This window comes from Triturus cristatus, chromosome 12, assembly GCF_964204655.1.
Source record: "Triturus cristatus chromosome 12, aTriCri1.1, whole genome shotgun sequence".
Lineage (NCBI taxonomy): Eukaryota > Metazoa > Chordata > Amphibia > Caudata > Salamandridae > Triturus > Triturus cristatus.
The window spans coordinates 832,087,836-832,102,176 of NC_140595.1; positions in this window are offsets into that span (position 1 = coordinate 832,087,836).

The window sequence follows — 14,341 nt, forward strand, 5'->3', positions numbered from 1 at the left end:
GTCTGTCTTCCTGCCCAGGTCATCAGCCCTGTCCAGACTCAGTGCTTGGGGGTCAAGGAGGTGGCCTTGGGGGGGGGGGGGGGGGGGATTGGATGTCTCTCTGGTCCAGGCCAGTCTGTCTTCCTGCCCAGGTCATCAGCCCTGTCCAGACTCAGTGCTTGGGGGTCAAGGAGGTGGTCTTGGGAGGGGGGCGGAGGATCTCACTGGTGCAGGCCAGTCTGTCTTCCTGCCCAGGTCATCAGCCCTGTCCAGACTCAGTGCTTGGGGGTCAAGGAGATGGTCTTGGGAGGGGGGGGGGATTGGGGGTCTCTCTGGTCCAGGCCAGTCTGTCTTCCTGCCCAGGCTCCGGGAGCTGAGCACATGGAGCAGAATAGACTGCGCGGTTCCAAGATGTGGCAGAGGGGGCCTACTCTGATCACACAGTTTCTGACCCAAGCACTGGGCGCCCAGGGATGGACAGGTTCATTGGGGTGTATGTGGGTGCAGTCCCGGGTGCTCCGAGCAAGGGTGGTGCCTTGAACTCTCCTGGTGCGTTTCCTTGTAAATAATTCATGGCAATATCTCGAATACTGGCGCGCTGATGAAAGAACTGTATAGGCAGCGATGAGGGTTTGTGTGGACTCTCCAAGCTGCCCTGAGCGGCTGGAAATATAGATCTGGTCTGATGTATAACAAGGGCCTGTATAAAAACATCGCAAACAAGTGACGTGTCATTGTGAGCAAGCTTTGTGTTCAGTGTGAAACCTACGGCCTCCTCTGATAACAACCTATGGTCTGCCGCATCGTTACATAATGATTCAATCAATCAATCAATCAATCGGTACTTATTAGGGGTGGGCGGAATTTGCGTAGTCGCGTTACGCAAAGTTCCATGAAATGGTGAAAATCTCCGCGAGCTACGCAGAATTCCGCGAGCACGTGAAATTGCTTGTTCCGCCCGTTTGCGATGCGTTTTTCCTGTTCGGGGATGCTGTTTGCATGCTCGGGGGGGAAATATCTCGCAAACTTGCCCATGTGGTCACTAATTGGTGCGACCATCTTGTTTCACTTTTCCTGCCCGTCGTGATGCGTGTTTCCTATTCGCGAACGCTGGGGGGTGCGTCCGCTTTCCAGTGCTTTGCTATGTCTCGCTTTGCCAGCGTGAGGCCTAGGAAGAGTAGATGTCGCTTATGTCTATTCCCTCCCACACCCTCAGTGCAATGTAGTAGTGGAAGCTTGGGGGACCTGTGAAGTTCCCGCGCCAATACTGATGTCAAGCAGTTTAGTACGCCATGCCAAAAGCGATCTATTGCCACACATGTCCATATCGTATGGTAGAATGTACCTTCGTCATAATGACTCCGAGAGCATTGTGGGGATGCTACCAATCCTTCCCTCCATAATCTATTCCGAGGGTAATATACCCTGTGAAGGTATTTGAACTGCATGAGCCTCAAGCGGATTGAAATCGCTGCTCCTCTGGGTGACTCCAAGGCCTCGGTCCAATCGTCTTCATCAATTGGGCCTACGCCTGTCGCCCATGCCGCGCTCAGGGTTTCCAGAGTGCTACGGTTGTCGGTAATCAGGGATTGATAAATCTTCGTGATTTTATGGTCACCCAAGTCTCCCATCAGTATTTTGCCTTCCAGTGGGCTGAATTCAGGGATTAATGCTAAATCTTTTAGATATGGGTAAAGAGCGTGCCGTAATAGGAGATATTTATAGGATTGTGAATGTGGCATAGCATAGTCTGCTTGTCGTTCTTGGAATGATTTAAAGATGGAGCCCATCTCATCCCCTATCGAAGTGATCCCTATGCTATCCCACTGTAGGAACCCTTGTAGCGCCGACACCTGAGGAAGTAGGCGGTTTCGCAATAGTGGGGTCTCCCTGGTGATTCGATTCCACCAACCCATCAGACGGCTAGACCTTCGCCAGACCATGATCACTACCTTTGTCGCGTGGGGAAGAGTTTTAGGGCTCAGATCTATTATAAAGGTCTGTATATGGAGAAGGGTCATTCATAATCCATTGCTCCACTCTATACGCCGGCTCCTGGCAAGAGCCACACCCCCATTCATTTATGACCTGTAAGTGGCCTGCCGAATGATAGGAGTAGATATCAGCAGCCGCTATGACACCACAGAACGTGGATTGAAAGGATGTACGCAGCGCCATTCGTGTCGCACCTCCCCCCCACAAAAACAGACCCAGTGTTGTGTTTATTTGTCAAAACCAAGTATGTGGGATCAAGTATGGGTGAGATTGCAATTGATAAAGTAGGCGGGGAAGGGATACCATCTTAAAGATGGTAGATCTACTGTATAATGTGAGAGGGAGGTGCAACCAGGCGCACACCTCTACCTTAACCCGCTCCGTCAAGGCTCACAGGTTTCTATCCCATGAGCTTGACTGTGTGTCAGTCAGGAATACTCCCAAATATTGTAAGCCATCAGTTACTATCGTTAGTTCTTCCAGCCAACGACCATGCCCTAGGGACCCCTCAACCGCCTGAATAGAAGATTTCAATCAATTCATGTGGAGGCCCGACATCTCCCCGAGTATTCACATTATCTAAAGGAGTCTTGGGCCAGTTCTGTGAGGGTCCATCATGAAAAAGAGGGCATCATCCGCGTATAACGCGATATGATACGATATATCTGAAGTCCACTCGAATCCCTGTACTATCTTTCCGCACCCATACAGTTAGCGGTTCAATAGCCAGGGCAAATAAGATTGGGGAGAGGGGGCACCCCTGTCGTGTACCTCGACCTATCGAAAAATTGTTTGAATATTGCCCCGCCACTCAAATAGAGGCATTAGCGCCGTACATAGGAGTCATATATGAGCTATGAATTTGGGGCCCATGTTTAGATGTTTCAATAAAATTAACATATACGTCCAACTAACGGAATCAAATGCATTGTCAATGTCCGCGAGTAGTAGTGTGGTGGGTCGGCCTAGCCGATCTACAGCTGCAATGGCATTATGAGCACGGCGTATATATAATGACGCATTGCTCTCTGCGAATAAAGCCTGCCTGATCAGGATGAATCTGGTTAGTCAAGTATTAGTCAATTTGCTAATACTTTGGCCAGTAATTTGGCTTCGATGTTTAAGAGTGAGATTGGTCTGTACAATTCCAGTGGGCGGCCCGGTTTCGGGAAGACCACAATTTCTGCATGTCTCCAGTCAGGTGGTAGGCTTTTGTCCTTTAGAGCTTGATTAAGGGTGACAATGTATCTGGGTACCAGCACCGACATGAACCCTTTCAAAGACTCACAGGGAGATCCATTAGGCACCGGTGCCTTCCCCGAACGCGTTCCTGAAATAGCTGCGGTTATCTCTTCTATAGTAATCGGCTCTTCCAAAGTTACCCGCGCCTCATCGGTGAGTTCTCTGGGTGGTATATCATGGAAGAAGTCCTCGATCTGAGTTTCTGTTTGTATTCCGTGTTTGGTATAGAGGGAACTATAGAAGTCGGCAAAACAGTGTGCCACCCCAACTGGGTCTGTGATTACTCATTGTCCTGTGCTTTAATGGCCGGTACGTGACCGGTCTCAAGGAACATTGGCATAGTCTGTGGAGGAGCTTTCCCGACTTGTCCCCCATTGGTATATTCTGCTTTGCGTAGCCTGCCATGCGGCTTTGGCTTCATTGATCAATTTGCTATGATTTCTTATGATTTGTTGCACTACACGTAGTTGCCTACGAGCATGACCATCATCAGGATCCCTACTTCTTCGCACTAATTCCAGCAGGTGTGCATCAATTTGTAGCAGCTTCTGTTTTTTACGATGCCGCTCGGCAGTGCAATAGCTAATATCAAAACCTGTATTGTTGGTTTCATTGCCTCCCACAAAAGCACGCTGGAGGAGGCCGATTCTTCATTGGCTGAGAAATATTCTAGTAAGGTTGAATACTATGTATTCCCTGGGGTAGTAGGGTGTAATGTCCACCACATATCTCTCCAGCCCAGTAGTTTGGCCAGGGGGCCCAACCGGGATTCTTTTGGTGCAGTCTGTACAGCCGCAACTCGCCACCTATCATTGTCCTGGTGCATTATATTGTTCCAGTCTCCCCCCACAACAATGAGATTTTCTGGGATTGTCCCCCAAGTATGTATAATGCGTGTGGTGAAGGATTGATTTAAGGGTGGGGGAGCATTTACGCTGCCCAAAACTATAGGCTCTCCTCCTACGGTGCCATGTACAAAAATGTACCTGCCCTGCGAGTCTGCCCATGTACGGGTGTGGACGAAGGGAATTTTCTGCTGTATTAGGATGGCCACTCCACGGGAGCCCCTTGTAAACCCCACATGAAATACATGAAGAAAGCCGAACCTTGCTAAGAAAGATGTCTTGTTTCCCATGAGATGTGTCTCTTGAAGGAACAAGATATCTGCTCCCATACATTTAGCTTGTTTGAGTACTACGCCCCGTTTAACCTTGTCTAGAAGGCCCCAGACATTCCACCTTATCACATTAAGGCTGCCGGGATCAGCCCACCTATGTGTGCCATTAGGGGATATAATGACTAAGTTCCGGGATGTATGTCAAGATGGGAACATTATGTCGATATGTCTCATGCGCTGTGGTGATTTGAACAAAACAGTAAATCTTAGAACTAATCCTACCCCCCAAACTAATCCCCCACCCCAATACCTCAAAGAAACTTGAAGCATCTGTTGCGGATGGGGGTACTGTGGCCACCCCAATGGGGGAGAGCCCAGGACCCGAACAATGGATCCTCATGGTCCTTATCGTAACCAAGTGTCCCGAGGGAGGTTTAAATAGTTCACTCGGGCACGGTAGCCCCTTCTTACCGCCGGCTTAGGCGATTGTCCTAACAGACTGTTCAGTTCAAAAACTTCTGAATTATCTGTGGATCACAGTTCAGTATATTCATCCCGCTCAGCTGCCGGCGGTTTCAGGTTGCTTATCTCCCTTCGATCTAGAGCGCCAGGATGATCTTCATCTGTGTCATTGTATTTTTTTGTTATTTGAGTATGTCTTCGGTCACTAGTTGAGGAATCTGTATCTAAAGATGGAGGGGTATGTGGCTTCACGGGATGTAACTCATCTGTCCATTGGAAAACCTCCCCTGATGTATTGAAGAATACTGTGCGATTTTGATACGTGACTCGCAGCCGCGCCGGGAAGAGCAGCATGTAGGGAACCCGCAGTTCAAGAAGGTGTGCCTTGGCCGCTGTTGTTGTACAATTCTGGTGTAATCTGGGAATATCATTATGCGGTTTGAGGCATAGGAGAGTGAGTCTTGCGTCCTAGCTGCTCGAAGGATGGAGTCTTGGTCATGGTAGTTTAGTATGAGTGCAATGATTGGGCGTGCCCTGGCGCCTGGGGGGGGCGTGCGGCCAGTGCTCTGTGGGCGCGCTCGATTATCAAGCAGGGTAAGAGGGTCTCCACTGGGACCCATTTTTTAAACCATTGGGCTAGGAATGCACCTATGTCCGCGCCCTCACAGCCCTCCGGGAAGCCCACTAGGCGTAAGTTATTTCTTCGGGCTCTACCCTCCGCGTCTTCCACTCTGGATGCAAGTCCTTGGGTGAGTTTTTCGAGGGTAGTCGTTTTTCGCTGGAGTGTAGTGATCGTATCTTACACCCCAGAGACTCTGGTCTCAGCCTGTGTAATGCGTTTCCCTGCATTGTGAGATCTTGGCACAACAGCATGACATCAGACCCCACTGCTCCAATATCTGTCGTTTGAGTGATTGTGGCTAACAGCACCGCATTATCCAGCACATTGTTTTGGCCAGAAATGTCTGTGAGGGGTTCCGTGCTTTTGTCGGTGAATTTGTCCAATGTACTTTGCTTAGACGCTATGCCACCGGATTTATCCCTAGACATGTTCGCGGTGAATTCCTGTCCCAGCTTCCAGACCACAGAGGAGTTATCCAACGCAGAACACGTTTTTGGGCTTTTTTGTCGGGATGGTACATTTGATAGCGTCCGTCCCGTACCCTGTGTCACTGCCAGAGCCTCGGTAGCTTAATTTGGTTGATTGTCACTCACTGCCTGTGATTATGTCTTGTGCCGGCTTGTCCCTGTGGAGTGTGTCATGTGCCGGGGATCTGTGCTGCTCGCCCTCTACATAGCCCCTGGTATTTACTGATTCTCCGCACGTGATTCTCCCTGGCTGTCAGTAGTGAGTTTGGGGACCACGGCCGTGTTCCTATATGCGCCGTATGAGGTTCACTTCAAGCCTGTACTTCTGATGTGGAGACGCATGGGGGAGCCTCCCAGCCCAGAAGCTGCACCAGATCTCTTCTGCCCATTTCCGCAGGAGACGAAGCACCCCCCCCCCCCTAATAGGTTACGCCATCCCACCACCGGCACCCAAGCACTTCCCTATGCTTAACTGCTTCTGTTGAGATTAACTCAGGAGTTTGCTGGCAGGCTTTCATCTTCTGTTGCGTGGTTACAATTATTCCTGGGCGGGGAGCGATTGCAAGTGGTCCATGGCTGTGATCCGCCCCACTTGTGTCTTTGTGCCCCTTGGGGACACGCCTCTTCTCTGGGCCTCTCGTCAGCACACCGACCGATCAATGTGCTGTCTGGGTGTGATGTCCCACCAAACATCTTGTTGGAGGCCTCTGAATATCCTCCATGCGAGGGCGTGTCTCAGCGGCTCGCAGCCAAGTCTGGCCAATGCCCCGTGAGTGTCGCGGGCAGGGAGAGGGATCTGCTCTGGGGGGGCTCGATGGTATTTCAATGGGGACCACAGGATGTCTTCATCGATCAGCCGCCTCAGCTCACCACAATTCTGGTGTCGCAGGCAGCATTTCTCAGCTGTAGGTAGGGCGAGTGTCCCGTCCTCCACTCAGCTCCAGGCGGGTGCCGCCTTCCAGACCCACCACGCTCCGATGTGCGTGGGCTCCTTCCTCCAATCAGCTGCCCGTCTCGTCACCTTCCCAATGGCGCGGGGGGCACAGTACCTTTTTTGGCCTTTTGGACCTGTGTTGACTTCACCAATGCCACGAACACTGCGGCCCTAGGCTTGGGTGGGTCGGCAGTTACTCATGCCTCACAGGCCTCTTTGTGAGAGCCTCACTGTGTTCCGCCGATCGAGAAGGCAATCGTTCCAGAGATTACTCCAATAGCCTCCATATGATGTGTCGAGTCAGTCTGTTAGGTGTCCTTTGCTTAGGATCAACATTGCAGGGCTGCCCCGGGCCCACGCAGGGGGCCCTCCTAAGAGGGCGGCCCCCCTTAGTGCCACATGATGGCACACAACGGGTCAGCCTCCCAGCGTTTGGGACCCTCGAGGGTCCCCCGTGCCCACGTCACTTCCGGGCAGGAGGGGGTGGGGGGCAGAGGACTTATACCTCTCCCGCCCACTGATCGCCCTCTTTCTTCGTCTGCCAGGATGCCGTTTCCCTCCCTACTGCTTACCCGGCATACAGGCGGGGGGGAGGTGTTTATCTAACTTATTATTTTGTGTTGCAGACGGAGTTACAGGGCGATCCAGAGGCTGTAAGGTACAGAAGCGTAGCCTCTGCACGAGCACAGTAAGGGTGCTAGGGCCAAATATCCCCAGGGAGGTCCTCGCGTTGGACCCTGGAGGAGCGACGGCACCCCGTTATTCCTACGGGCGGTTGTGGACCTGAGCAACCGGGGGTTGCCTGCAACGCTCCGCCCCCCTGAGCTGGGGGGGGCGTGAGTAAGGGGGTGGACTGGTTGTCCACCGGTGGGAGGGGCTATCCCCTCCCCCAGATCTAACAAACACCGGTTGGCTAGGGCCACGGTGTATTTTGGCTCATCAGGTGGGCAGGCGGCGAGGGGCTGCCTGCCCTAGGATCGCCCGTAAGATAACCCACCATGTTGGCATATCTGTTATGCAAATAAACCTGCAGCAATTTTGATATTGGCACTAATGCCGGCAGGATTATGTTAGATTTGTTGTGGGCTACGGGAGCTGATCTAGAGCACATCCGCCATGTCGCACTGCATAGCCATGCCCCATAATCTGCTAATGTTAACAAAAAAATAATTGTTTCTAGCTCAAAGGGTTCAAAAGCTACTAACAATGCAGTGACATGTTTCCGCGCGGTGGAAGGCCCTTTGCAAAACTGTACTGGTCACCTTTCTATTGATTGCTGCTATATTTGGGTGTTAAACTGGTGCTAATGAGGTGCAACCAAGGGGAACAACCTTTACAACGCAACTTTTACAACGCACTACCTTTACAACGCATTTTTTACAACGCATAATCCATTACAACGCATGACATTACAACGCATGACACTACAACGCATTTTTAAAAACTACCTTTACAACGCATTCCATTACAATGCATACTACCATTACAACGCATACCATTACAACGCATAATATTACACTACACTATCCAACACTTACCCTACTGTTGCACCCCCTGGAGTTAGAATAGTAATTTTTACCCCTATACTATCCAACACTTACCCTACTGATTCACCCCCTGGAGTTAGAATAGTAATTTTTACCCCTCTACTATCCAACACTTACCCTACTGTTGCACCCCCTGGAGTTAGAATAGTAATTTTTACCCCTATACTATCCAACACTTACCCTACTGATGCACCCCCTGGAGTTAGAATAGTAATTTTTACCCCTATACTATCCAACACTTACCCTACTGTTGCACCCCCTGGAGTTAGAATAGTATTTTTTACCCCTATACTATCCAACACTTACCCTACTGTTGCACCCCCTGGAGTTAGAATAGTAATTTTTACCCCTATACTATCCAACACTTACCCTACTGATGCACCCCCTGGAGTTAGAATAGTAATTTTTACCCCTATACTATCCAACACTTACCCTACTGATGCACCCCCTGGAGTTAGAATAGTAATTTTTACCCCTATACTATCCAACACTTACCCTACTGATGCACCCCCTGGAGTTAGAATAGTAATTTTTACCCCTATACTATCCAACACTTACCCTACTGATGCACCCCCTGGAGTTAGAATAGTAATTTTTACCCCTATACTATCCAACACTTACCCTACTGATGCACCCCCTGGAGTTAGAATAGTAATTTTTACCCCTATACTATCCAACACTTACCCTACTGTTGCACCCCCTGGAGTTAGAATAGTAATTTTTACCCCTACACTATCCAACACTTACCCTACTGTTGCACCCCCTGGAGTTAGAATAGTAATTTTTACCCCTAAACTATCCAACACTTACCCTACTGTTGCACCCCCTGGAGTTAGAATAGTAATTTTTACCCCTATACTATCCAACACTTACCCTACTGTTGCACCCCCTGGAGTTAGAATAGTAATTTGTACCCCTATACTATCCAACACTTACCCTACTGTTGCACCCCCTGGAGTTAGAATAGTAATTTTTACCCCTATACTATCTAACACTTACCTTAAATGTAATTTAATATAATGCGTTGTAATGGTATGCGTTGTAAAGGTAGTATGCGTTGTAATGGCAATGCGTTGTAAAGGTATTTTTTAAAAATGCGTTGTAGTGTCATGCGTTGTAATGTCATGCGTTGTAATGGATTATGCGTTGTAAAAAATGCGTTGTAAGTGCATGCATTGTAAAAGTGTGCGTTGTAACGTCATACATCCATAACCAATGCCCAGACAGTGTTACCAAGTATAACAAGCATTGAAAATGCAATAGGTCTCGCCTTTGATTAAGTTAAAGTAATTTGCTTTGCTAATGGTATTGTGTAGCAAAGCAAATGGCTTTAACTTAATAAAAGGCGCGACCTATTGCATTTTCAATGGGTTTTTTTGTTGCAATTTAATGAAAGCTTTCAGGAACTTGGCAAAAGTTGCAGCATGTGGTTTAAGCACACAACATGTGGCTTCTAGCTTGTAATTGAGGGTGCACAATAGATGGTGAGAGACATAAGATTAGGAAATTAGCCTCTGAGGCAGTTGAAAAGGGCTGGAGGGCATGTGTTTGGCCCGAGCCATATCTGAGTGTGACTAGAACTGGTATAGAGTGGAGGGAGGAGGGGTGGTGGGGGGGGTGAGCAAGTGAGGGGCAAGGAAAATCTGTGTGTTAAGGCCCTACAAATTAACCTGTGCTATAGTGAAAAGTAGTGCTTTAAGGCATGTGTATGGCCTGTGAACAGTATAAAAGGCAAAATTATTTATTAAGGCCAAGTACAAGGTGCCGAAGCCTATTAGTAAATAGGTAATGCTAGCCTGCGAAATAATGCTATGTTGAAAGATTATTGTGGTAGCACTGTGGCTGGACGCAAAAACTGAGCGCATGCTATGTATATAAATGTATTGTTTTTTTTGGGTAGCGGCTTGAAACCCATACAGCGTTTGTTTATAGCTACGTTGGGCTTTGACGAGCACCAGCACACAATGGAGGGTGGAGGGACCGGATGGGGGGAAGGAAGGAGTGAACGACGGGTGAATATAAGTCTGTGTACTAAGGCGTTACAAATTAACGTGTACGGTAGTACAAAACGTGCTTTAGGGCATGTGTCTGGCCCGTGTAAAGTACGTAAGGCAAAATTATTTATAATGGGCAAAATGAAAGTTGCAGAAGCGTATTAGCAAATGGGTAGTAAGCTACCCCGTGGGGTAATGCTCCATTATAAGAATATTATTGTAACACTGCCGGTACAGTGACAAGTGCCGGAAGGCATGTGTGCGGGCCCTGGAAAGTATGTAAGGTAAACGTTTTTTGCTAACGGCAAAATTAAAAGCGCAAAAGCCAATTAAAAATTGTAGGACGCTACCCAGTGAGGTAATGTTGTGATAGAAGATTGTCATGTTAGCACTGCGGCTAGGCTTATGGTGGGTGCTTGCGCAGTAATAAAGCCATCTGTTGGTTGGCAGGGGCTTGAAACCCGCAGAGCGTTTGTGTATAGCGACGCCTGGCGGTGAATAGCACCAGCACACAACGTAGAGTGGAAGGGCCGGGCCAGGGAAGGGAGGAAGCGAGCTAGGGGGAACGGGCGTACGTGTATAGAAGACGTTACAAATTAGCCTGCGACAATAAAAAAAGTGCTGAGGGGCGTGTGTGGGCTGTGAAAACTATATATAGCTAAATGATGTATTAAGGGCAGGATTACAGGTGCAGTAGTGTATGTGCAAATTGATAATACGCTTACTTATTGGGTAATGTCCTGTTGGAAGAAAAACAAGCATTGGCATAGCCAATAGGTCTCGCCTTTGGGACCTTATAAGTGTTTAGCCATGCAACAGTTGCATAACTAAATACTTATAAGCTCCCAAAAGCGAGACCTATTGGCCGCGAAAGTGAAAGTAATCGCGGTCAAGTGCGACACGCGCGCCCGCGCACATGCACTGTAGTTCTAGGCTGGCCTGGTAGCACTTTTTGGAGCCCTCTCAATAAGTCTCGCCAGACCAGCGCATGCGCTGGGCCAGGCGAGACCTAAAAATGGTAGCACTGCGGCTAGGCTAAACATGCTTGCTTGTACAGTGAGAGAGCGTGTTCTATGAACAATAATGTATTGTTGTGATAGAAGCTTGTAACCGTACAGGTATGTTTATAGGCATGCCCGGCTGTAACCAGCAGGAACATATAATGGAGGGAGAAGGGGCCCGACGGGGAGAGGGAGGGAAAGAGGGGCGAACGGGAGTCCGTGTATGAGCGCCACAAATTAACTTGCAAGGTAGTAAAAAGTCCTTTAGGGCATGTGTGTGGCCTGTGCAAATTATGGAGGGCAATATCATTTATTAATGGCAAAAGCAAAAATGCAGAAGCCAATTAAATGTGGTTAGTGGTACCGTGTGGGGCAACGCTCAGCTTGGATCAGCGGCTTTGAACCAGTACAGCGTGTGTGTATACTGATGCTGCGCTCTGACCAGCACAGAATGGAAAAGGCGGAGGGAGACGGGGGGAGGGAGGAAACGAGCGAAGGGCGAACGAGAATCCATATGTTAAGGCGCTACACGATGCTGTGATAGATAAAATTAGGGAATTTGCCTTTGAGACAGTGGAAAAGGGCTGGAGGGCATGTGTTTGGGCTGACTGTTTATAGCCATGGTGCGCATGCTTAGAACTGGTATAGAGTGGAGGGAGGAGAGGAAGTGAGCGTGGAAGGTGCGAGGAACATCTCTGTGAAAGGCTCCACAAATTAACCTGTGAGTAGAAAAAAGTACTTTAGGGCATTTGTGTTGGCCGTGATCAGTATGTAAGGCAACATTATTTATTAAGGGCAAATACAAGGTGCAGGAGCGTATTAGTAAATGGGTAATGCTACGCTGTGGGTAATGCTGCGTTGCAAGATTATTGTGGTAGCACTGTGGCTACACGCAAAACTGAGCGCGGGCTGTGTATATCAATGTATTGTTTTTTGGGTAGCGGCTTGAAACCTATACAGCGTTTGTCAATAGCCACCTTGGGCAGCGTCTGTGTATATCCATGGCGCGCTGTAATCAGCACCGGCACAGAACTGAAAGTGCGCTGTGTGCGCGTTGTACTAAAACACTCACATGAATGGATTGGTTTTGCAGCGTGAAACCTATACAGCGTTTGTCAATAGCCACCTTGGGCAGCGTCTGTGTATACCCATGGCGCGCTGTAATCAGCACCGGCACAGAACTGAAAGTGCGCTGTGTGCGCGTTGTACTAAAACACTCATATGAATGGATCGGTTTGGCAGCGGCTGAGTGGTTTATACATGTTGTTGGTATGGGTTGGGGGGGTAGGGGGGGTGAGACAGTGTGAGGAGCCATAGCCAGAAATACGATGTTGGTGCCATTCCGATAATAAACGGAGCCCTTTAAAGTTTGAAACTTGTGCCTTTCCATTTTTTGGGACGGTGGGGGGAGGGTGGGGGGAGTTTGTGCTGAACATGCGAGTCCGACTTTGTATTCTCCACAGTTCACGGAGCCCAGGCTAGAGAGCAATGGGCTGTAAGTCTGTAAGCAATAGAATGTGTACATTTCTAGAAGTAAGCAATATTCACAGAACAAATACTGATTAGTATGTGTGACACGTAAATGAGGGGAAACGGTACTGATCAGAAATGCTGAAGACCCGTTTTTGTACACGAAGCATTTGTGTTTTATATTTTGGTGGTAGAAGTAGAGACAGCACGCAGGGGGCGTAACTGTAACTTAGCTAGACCACGCTCACGGGGGGTGTACGGGGGTATGTACAGACGGTAGGAGCACAGAAGGAGCAAACGGTGAAAGGGGATAATAATAAATAGCAGCAGGCGGGGGGGGAGGGAGAGAAGGAAGCACCGAGTCCTAAAATATTGTGTAAGGTATAAGACGCATAAAGTGTAAGTGGCCTAAGAGACATGAAGCAAGGTGATATATGTGTAAGAGCAACAAACCATGTAAATAAAGGGGCACCGAGGTCTGTATCCCGCATGTAGGCGCTAGGATCAGAGAGAGCACGCAAGAGCCTAAGAGCGCAGCAACTGGAGTGCATGGGCTGACGAGATTTTATTAAGGGCTATATTTAATACGCTACTCCGTGGGGTAATGCTCCGCTGTAATAATATTGGTGTAGCACTGCCAAAAGTTTTAAGATGGCTGCTTATGCAGTTACCAGCAGCAATCTATAATGGAGGGAAGAGGGGTCCGACGGGGGGAGGGAGGCGGCTTGGAACCAGTACAGCGTTGGTGTGACCAGCACCAGCACAGAATGGAAAAGGTGCTGCGAGACAGGGGGAGGGAGGAAACGAGCGATGGGCGAACGGGAATCCATATCTTAAGGCGCTACAAGATCAGGGCACAAGCTAAAACAAGCTCTCGGCTTTGGCAAAGGCAGCCGCTTGTTTATAATTGCATCGCGCTTTCACTTTAAGTGAAAGCGTGATGCACAAATAAACACACGACTGCCTTTGCCAACGCGGAATGATCACAAAAAAGTGCGTAGCGGCTAATTAGGAGACACTGTCTCCCGCCGCAAGTAAAAGATCAAATCCAGGTGGGTGGGGCTAAAAGGAGACAGGGTGGCAACAAGCGGCGAATGACGTGCCTTCAGTGCAATCATTGCACTGCCTTTGGCATAATTCGTGACGCAAAATGACGCGCACAAATCAAAACTTAAGGAGGAGCTGAGATGAGGCTTCTGGATTTGTATCGATTCCAAGAAGCCTCGTAAGACGAGAGCAGCGCATGCGCTGCTTATGTCAGGCCAAGACCTAAAAATGACGATATGATGAAGTAATACAATTACAGAATGTGCCCGCATTATCCCGTATAATTTGCCTTTTCTTGCCACATAAATTAGTCAACCTGCCTCATAATTTGGCCCTCTCCTGCTGCATTATTCTAGTGGCCCTGCCTGGAGCTTCTAAAAAAGCTATTTACTTACGCATGGACAAATAGCATTGCAGTCGTCTAAAGGCACACCAATCAAAGCTGAAACAACTGAGCTGTGCCC